The sequence below is a fragment of the Micropterus dolomieu genome, linkage group LG01 (genome assembly GCF_021292245.1).
Source record: "Micropterus dolomieu isolate WLL.071019.BEF.003 ecotype Adirondacks linkage group LG01, ASM2129224v1, whole genome shotgun sequence".
In the NCBI taxonomy this organism is placed as follows: domain Eukaryota; kingdom Metazoa; phylum Chordata; class Actinopteri; order Centrarchiformes; family Centrarchidae; genus Micropterus; species Micropterus dolomieu.
In genome coordinates, this window is record NC_060150.1 from 40,127,937 (window position 1) to 40,136,860 (window position 8,924).

An 8,924-nucleotide genomic window follows, 5' to 3' on the forward strand; every position below is an offset into this window, starting at 1 on the left:
GTTAATTAAATGGTTAATATTAAGTGATGCATTCAGGGGTAACCAGGGTTTAGAAATTAGTGAAGCCCAACAATTTATTTTTTAAAATAGAGCTTGTTTATGGTAATGCGTACCAAAATTACACCTAAACACAACCAAAGTTATACACTACAGTCACACGAACTAATGGTCTATAATGTTACTAGTAACTAAAGCTGTCAAATAATTGTGGTGGTGATGGTGCAGTGGATAAGATACATGCCTTTGGTGTGAGAGACCTGGGTTAAATTTCCCACTGCGACATATCTACCAATGTGTCCCTGAGCAATACACTAAACCCCTAGTTGCTCCAGAGGTGTGCAGCCTCTGACATGTATTGCAATTGAAAGTCGCTTTGGATAAAAGCATCAGCTAAATGAATAAATGTAGTGGAGTACTTGCCAAATATATTAATCATTTAAATCATTTTTAATGCAAATCATTTCATAGTTCCAGCTGTTGAAAATAATGAGCATATTAATATCAATAATGATCAATCAATAATAATGAGCATATCAATAATGAAAATAATCATTAGTTAGCTATACAAAATAGTTCAAATGAGCTCCACTAACTAAAACAGTGAAATCCTGCTTTTACATCAACGCACAAGTAATAATAAAAGTAAAGGAAAAGGATCTGAATATTTCCACTGGTCTCCACCCACTGACATGGACACTATAAAGCAGGTGTTTGTGCAGAAAGGAGGCTAATGTATGTTCAAGATGAGAGGGAGCATTTTACTCTGTTTGGTGGGATTCACTCTTGCAGCAACGGCTCCACCTTTCGTAAGATTGGCGATTTTCCTAAGATTTATCTCAAAAGATACTGAAAATGATAACTTTGACTACTAAGAACAAGTCTGAAGTTTCTCTTTATTCTGTAACTTCTATCAATTAATTACCCAAATTCTAATGTGCTAAATAACGTTCATTCACATTTTGATTTAATTGAACTAAATTTGATATTTCTATGAAACAGGTTAATTTATTGATTATGTAGCTGCTGTACGATCAAAACACTATTACATCCTTTGATTAAAGTTATTACAATTTCAGTGGCCAAATGGGAGTAGGTTGAGGGAAACAACCAACTCATCAGCAGTGGGTTGACTTAATGGGAGAAAGTGGTAATGGTGTCATCTGCTTTGTACAGTATAAAATTTGAAATTATGGCTGTCCAATGAAATGTTGCATTTAGTCATGCTGCAGTCCAGTAGAGATTTGTAAAACATTTGTGGCACTTTTTCCAGCTTTCCCTACAGACATGAGTGCTGCATTTCCTTATTTTACATTTACATTTATTTATGATTTAGCTGCTTTACTTGAAATCTAATGTGAATGTCCATTGCAGGATCCGAATACATTGGATGACTCAGGGGTTAGGTCACCGTTGGAAGGTGATAAAGGGTTTAAAATGACAACCAACAATCCTCAATCAACAATGGTGGGTAGACTCACTGGGAGAGAGTGTTTTTTTTTATTGTCCAAGTGTTTTTTGGGAAGTCAAAGTACAGAAAGAGAAATGTTCTTGGCAACAATGTTGCCTGTTTCAGATAGTTTGTGTTTTTTAGATAAAACTTGATATCCAGTTATAACCAAAGATTAGGTGAGGGCTGCTGCAGAGAAACACATTTAAACCACAACAAATGCCTCTTTACATCTGATGTAATGAGACTCTGAGTAGTGCATGGCTTTTAACTTTAACGCTGAAACGTCTGCAGCAGAGTAGACCAGACTGAACATGGGGTGTATGCCTGAAGAATGCCACTGATAACTTGGTTTTCAATAAAATTTCACTTCACGAAATGACAATTTCTTTGATCTAACCTGTTATTCACTCTCTTGCAAGGGTTTGAATATGATATAGACCTCAGACTTAAATGTTCATTTTGATAAAAAAAATCCATTGTATTATTCTCTATGTTATTTTATTATTTGTTGCAAATAGACCAAAAATATACATTATGTTAAATTTCTCTGGTATCTTGTTATGTAACTTTCCAAGCTGCCAGACTGAAACCATTTCAAACATTGTCATTTCACAACAGAATAATGTGTTTGTGAGCTAGGTGCGACTAACCCTAAGGGAGCAGATATTAGCCCCTCATTTAGTGTCCTCCATATTTAATGTTTTAAGAATGATGATTGCGTTTATAGAAGTGTTAAAATATCAGTTACAGAACCGGTCTTAGGATTAAAATGTTCTTTTTTAAATATAGGACAGTATTTGGTTCTTTCATATAATACTTTCAGGAGTACAAGGTATGAATTAGATGCGCCTTAAAGAACAGTAAAGTTTTTTAAATTTTATTTTCAAGAATCAAAGAAGAGGCTGGAGTAAAGGTTTACAGCTTGTATTGTACTGCTGGTATTTCTATGAAACAGGTACATTTTTTATGTTACTTTGCTGCTTTGTTTGAAGTCCAAAGTCAGCGACCTTGCAGGAACAAGCAAACACACACACTGTTGTGTCACCGTCATTAGGGTAAAGTTGTACTGTATTAATTTATTAAAGAGCTTATTAGATCTCTTATTAAAGACAATGCATGTCTATTTCAGGTACCACAGAATAACAGTGAAAATAATACGAGTATACAGGTAGGTACAGGTAACTTTCATAGAGTAAACATATGAATGAGTTTTCTGAGGAAGTGGCAGAAATAAAGTGTAACAGCCTACTATGACTTAGAGACAAAGTGTTAACATATAAGAGTGTGAACTTTAGATTATTTTATCATTTTAATTCGTTATTTATACAGGGGGGTGGTATTCAACAGTCAATTGAAAATGGAGAGGACACCCAGGTAAGAAAGTGAAAAGGATCTAACTTGAGAACAATTCTGTAGTTTGTTTATTCTATATCTTGTGTCACTTAATTATTCTCATTGTAATCTGCTAAAATGTTCTTCACTGACTTTGCAATAACTGAAATGTCACTTTCTTATTGATTTATCTTAATTTAAGGGCTAGAAATGTATTTTATTTTCTAGAATTGATGGCAATAAAATCAACTTTTTTTATTATGATTGATAGAATTGATGAACAGGCAAGTGAAAAGATCTACACCATGTATCATGCCATTTCTATGAAACTGGTTAATTTATTGATTATGTAACTGCTGTGTTTGACATCAAATGTCAATGTCTTTACAATATATACACTTTTTATTGTTTAATTAAAGTTATTCCATGATTATTAAGGTTACTGAACTTTTGATTAATTTATAGTTTTAATTTATTATTTGTACAGTGGGATGGTATCCGGGAGCCAGTTGAAAATACTTTTGGGTTTGCACCACCACATGCTGATGGAGAGGACACCCAGGTAAGAAACTGTTCAGAACTCAAGGATTACAAAATACATAAACAGCGCCCTTTGAATATTTCAGAATTTATCATTTGATGTTGCAAGTCAAACATACAATTTGCTTTTTAGCTTAAATGTTGTTGATCTTATCTTTTCCAGGGAAAAACAAAACAATGAAAGAGGACACACGGCAGAGGGCTCAACTCAACAGCTCATATTTTAAGTTCTGATGGAGAAGTACCACCATCAGGAAGAGGAAGAAGCAGGAGATTTGATCATTCTGCTACTGCTTCTTTTGACTAAAAATTTTATTAAAAACATTGTGATATTTTCCTTTCATTTCTTAGTTTGGCTAATTTAACGTCAGTTAAACTTTATGGATCTAACCCCCCAAAAAGTTAAATTTAAATAATTTATCCCGATTTGAAAAAATTTACACCAACTATGACATATAGATAGCGCAAAAACAAAAAGAAAAGGCTGGCAATATATATTCTTCTTACTTTCAACAAAACAAATTAATCGTACTAACAGGTACTGTCTGTATATTTAAAGCCTGATATAACTTATCTATTTGAGCCACAGAGCTCCTTCATTCCCATGAACACACACACTGACACAATCCCACATGCACCATCCTGCTGCCGTAAATACTCACTGCAGCACCAAATGTGTGGCCAGGTGTTTTAGGAAAATACAGAACCATTTTGCTAACTACAAACTATATATTTCAGAGATTTTAAAGACTTGCATTTAAGGAAAAAAAGACTTCGGGCAGAAGGCTGTTGTAGTCGGAAAGTTTTGAGAGATGGGCAAAACCACATTTTATGGGATTTGTTACCAATTTAAAAAATATACTCAAGCCAAGTAAGAGATGACACTTACCAGACTGCTCAAAAGTGGGAAATGTCTGAGTTGAAATATCCAACTTTCAAGCTCAAAGCGTTCCAGGTGCATGGTGGTGCCTGACGCCGAAAGTGAACGAAATACATGGCTAACCGTGACAAACTCTTTGTCAAGTGTACACCTAATTGCACCCTCAGCACCGCCCTCTGTGTTCATTAATTTTATGGCCGAGTGAAGTTGTAATCCTCAAAAACTTCCTAATTTTTTGGCATTTTTTATATATTTTACTGAATAACTCTGCAGAGAAGATGATTTTCAGAGATTCTTTACTGTTATCAGCTCCCTAATAAACATACATTCTACATCAAACATTTCTACATCAATTTACATGCAGAACAGGTTTTAATATATGCTAGCATGAATCATTTTAATTTAAATAGATGGAAATACATTATGTTGCCTTTTAGTTTGTGTTATATGTGTGATTCCATGGAAGCTTCACAAGTAGGAATTCCAACTTCAAGTGGCTTTCCTAGTTGGAGTTTGCAATGAATGCAGCATAAATACAAATTTTTTTTGCAATACAAAAGTGCAACAGACTCCACCTACACACATGGAGACTATAAAGCAGGTGAATGAGCAGACTGGAGGCTAATTTATGTTTAAGATGAGAGGACTTACACTACTGTGTCTGGTGGGATTCATTCTGGCAGCCACGGTAAGACAGTGAAGTAAGATCGGTGGATTTTCACAGAGATTCCTGAAAAGGAAACAACTTTAATAGATTTGAAATATTTAAACACTGCTATTGCTCTGTACATGTTTTTTCTTATCATCTAATGTATTACTGTAACCCTTTAAATAAAAGTACTTCACTTCTTACTTTGCAATGATTTGACTTTGTGTAACTTGATTTGTTACCTAGAACTGAAAGGTAGTCTATGTTTGTCTTTCAAATGTTATTTAGTGTGCTGCACATTTACCATTGTAGGACTATTGCTTAATTAGCAGGTACTTGTTAAACATAGGTCTAAGAATAAGATTGTTTTTCAAGAATCAATAATAAGCTAGAGCATTAATCATACTTCTGCTGTCCCTATGAAACTGGTTTATTAATTCATTATTTTGCTACTTTGTTTACAATCATATGTCAAAGAGCTTGCAGAATCAGAACAAACGAAAAGGCAAAAGGATATTATGCAAACACCAAATATTCTGTCTTTGGTTTAGGGTTATATGTTTGTTTAATTCTATTTATTTTATATATTTGCTTTATATTTCATTTTAGTGGCATAAAGGAGGCACAGTTGAGAAGAAACTGCAACAGAAGGCAAAGCCGGTAGGTGAAAAAAGTGACAGCAGGAAAAAGTGATTTAATTGAGTGCCCGGTCCAAGAGATCACTGAGAGGACTTTTGTATAATGAGTGGAGGATGAATAGCAGTAGTTACAGCCAGTGGTGGAAGTATTCAGACTTTAGTACCACTATGTAGTAATACTGTTAATAAAACTCATGTATTTAAAATGTTACTTAAGTACTTATCTACTTAAAGTAATGTTATTTTAAAGTTACAGGACATTGGCATCATTGCAGTTAAACACAAATGTTTAGATGTTTAAAGTATCGGCACCACTTTTTTCACTATTAAAAAGGAAAAACACTAAGAATTTAAGATGTTGTAGTTGTCTTGTTAAGTCTTCCCTCAGTGACGTATAAATAGAAACACATCAGTATAAACCAATGCAAAGAAACAAACATCACAAAACCGCAGTCTGCAAACTACCTTAAGTTGAATGAACACCTCACTGAAACAAAACTTAACATTTTAACTTTCAGGAAGGTAGGATCTCTATTTCAGGGCTGTTCAGCTACATTAGCTTTACTGTAACTAGCTAGACCTAATAAACAGGCAGCTATAATAATCTTTATTTAAAGAGCACTTTTCAAAAACAAGTGCAAAGGCAATAAAACACAAAAACACACGATAAAAAACAGGAAAACACTTGAGACTAAAATACACGTTTAAAAATAAAACATATATAAAAAATCAATCAAATCGGGAAAGGCTCTCCTATAAAAGTATGTTTTAAGAAGGGACTTAAGAGTTTACTGACTCAGCCGTCCTGATTTCCTCATGCAGGTTGTTCCTGAGCCTCGGAGCCCTGAAACTTGCTTGAGTTATGTAATCCATCACTTTAATAACATGACATAAACAAACTGCTCAGGCATGGACTCCACTCAAGCAGGAACCTCCAGGTTTAAAAAGTGAAGCCAATGCTTAACACCTTGCCTTACACCTGCTTGGTTTGCAAGTATTTGATACACTGCTGATTTTGCAGGTTTTCCTACTTACAAAGCATGTAGGTCTGTAATTTTTATCATAGGTACACTTCAACTGTGAGAGACGGAATCTAAAGCAAAAATCCAGAAAAATCACATTGTATGATTTTTAAATAATTAATTAGCATTTTATTGCATGACATAAGTATTTGATACATCAGAAAAGCAGAACTTACTATTTGATACAGAAACCTTTATTCGCAATTACAGAGATCATACGTTTCCTATAGTTCTTGACCAGGTTTGCACACACTGCAGCAGGGATTTTGGCCCACTCCTCCATACAGACCTTCTCCAGATTCTTCAGGTTTTGGGGCTGTCACTGGGCAATACGGACTTTCAGCTCCCTCCAAAGATTTTCTATTGGGTTCAAGTCTGGAGACTGGCTAGGCCACTCCAGGACCTTGAGATGCTTCATATGGAGCCACTCCTTAGTTGCCCTGGCTGTGTGTTTCAGGTCGTTGTCATGCTGGAAGACCCAGCCACGACCCATCTTCAATGCTCTTACTTAGGGAAGAACGATGTTGGCCAAGATCTCGCGATACATGGCCCCATCCATTCTCCCCTCAATACGGCGCAGTCGTCCTGTCCCCTTTGCAGAAAAGCATCCCCAAAGAAAGATGTTTCCACCTCCATGCTTCACGGTTGGGATTGTGATCTTGGGGTTGTACTCATCATTCTTCTTTCTCCAAACACGGCGAGTGGAGTTTAGACCATAAAGCTCCGTTTTTGTCTCATCAGACCACATGACCTTCTCCCATTCCTCTTCTTGATCATCCAGAGGGTCATTGGCAAACTTCAGACGGGCCTGGACATGAGCTGGCTTGTGCAGGGGGACCTTGCGTGCGCTGCAGGATTTTAATCCATGACGGCGTAGTGTGTTACTAATGATTTTCTTTGAGACTGTGGTCCCAGCTCTCTTCAGGTCATTGACCAGGTCCTGCCGTGTAGTTCTGGGCTGATCCCTCACCTTCCTCATGATCACTGATGCCCCACGAGGTGAAATCTTGCATGGAGCCCCAGGCCGAGGGAAATTGACCGTCATCTTGAACTTCTTCCATTTTCTAATAATTGCGCCAACAGTTGTTGCCTTCTCACCAAGCTGCTTGCCTACTGTCCTGTAGCCCATCCCAGGCTTGTGCAGGTCTAAAATTTTATCCCTGATGTCCTTACACAGCTCTCTGGTCTTGGCCATTGTGGAGAGGTTGGAGTCTGTTTGATTAAGTGTGTGGACAGGTGGCTTTTATACAGGTAGCGAGTTTAAACAGGTGCAGTTAATACAGGTAATGAGTGGAGAACAGGAGGGCTTCTTGAAGAAGAACTAACAGGTCTGTGAGAGCCAGAATTCTTACTGGTTGGTAGGTGATCAAATACTTATGTCATGCAATAAAATGCAAATTAATTATTTAAAAATCATACAATGTGATTTTCTGGATTTTTGTTTTACATTCTGTCTCTCACAGTTGAAGTGTACCTATGATAAAAATTACAGACCTCTACATGCTTTGTAAGTAGGAAAAACTGCAAAATCAGCAGTGTATCAAATACTTGTTCTCCCCACTGTATGTGCTGGGATTTCCTTAGCTGTTAAGCATTAGTTAGTACATAAGCTCACTGATAGCAACAGTATTAATATTTTGGTACAATGTTTAGTATGTGAATTGACCTAGTCATATTTTCTTTGTAAATATACATACAGTTATAACTTCAGTTTAGGCTTGTAAAGCTAAGGTTTTAATGCTATCCTAACCTGACTTTGACTATAAAAGGTTCATTCTTAACTTGATATTACTAGCTTGTTAAGTTTGCTTGGACTTTTGTACTGTGTTAAATGTGTTTAGAATATGGACTCACCTGCTCATGTCTTTAAGTATCATCACCCTGGCAGTATGTATGTATGTATGTATGCTAAAAATGGTTGTCATCAATAGCAACACAGTATTAAGTACAAGTAAACAAGTGAGTACAAGGTCATCATCATTTTACAACATCAGATTAAGTTGCAAGTTCCCTTTATCGTACTTGCAAAACAAGCATTAGATACAAAAATTATATACAAGGGTGAATAAATAATAAGCAATAGAAATAAAAGTATTTTACATGGTGGAGTGGTGAGGATGAATTAAGTAGTCGGATGGTACAACAGCGGATACTGCAAGTCTTTTACTGTCCTTTGGACTCTGCGCATGCATCTCACCAATATTAGTGATGCTCCGTAGACTGTAGATGGATACCAATGACCTTTTGAGCAGTTTTAAACACCTGCTGCAGAGCCCTCCTAGGCTAGCTAGCATCAGCTCCAGAATAAATGTCTTTGAAATGTATTTCCACCACCTCACTGTTTTTATCCCTCAACTAGTTCTCTAAATCAAATTCTAACTGTATAAAGACAGACAGATTGTTTCACAGTAAA

General features: G+C 36.1%; 1 long non-coding RNA gene across 1 annotated transcript; it reads left to right on the top strand.

Moving 5' to 3' along the window:
* The first annotated feature begins 751 nt into the window (after positions 1-751).
* On the top strand, positions 752-3,816 carry LOC123974180. Its single transcript, XR_006825782.1, has 6 exons — positions 752-806; positions 1,372-1,464; positions 2,580-2,618; positions 2,780-2,824; positions 3,270-3,344; positions 3,486-3,816. It is a non-coding gene; the product is annotated as an uncharacterized LOC123974180 (long non-coding RNA).
* Positions 3,817-8,924: the final 5,108 nt, after the last annotated feature.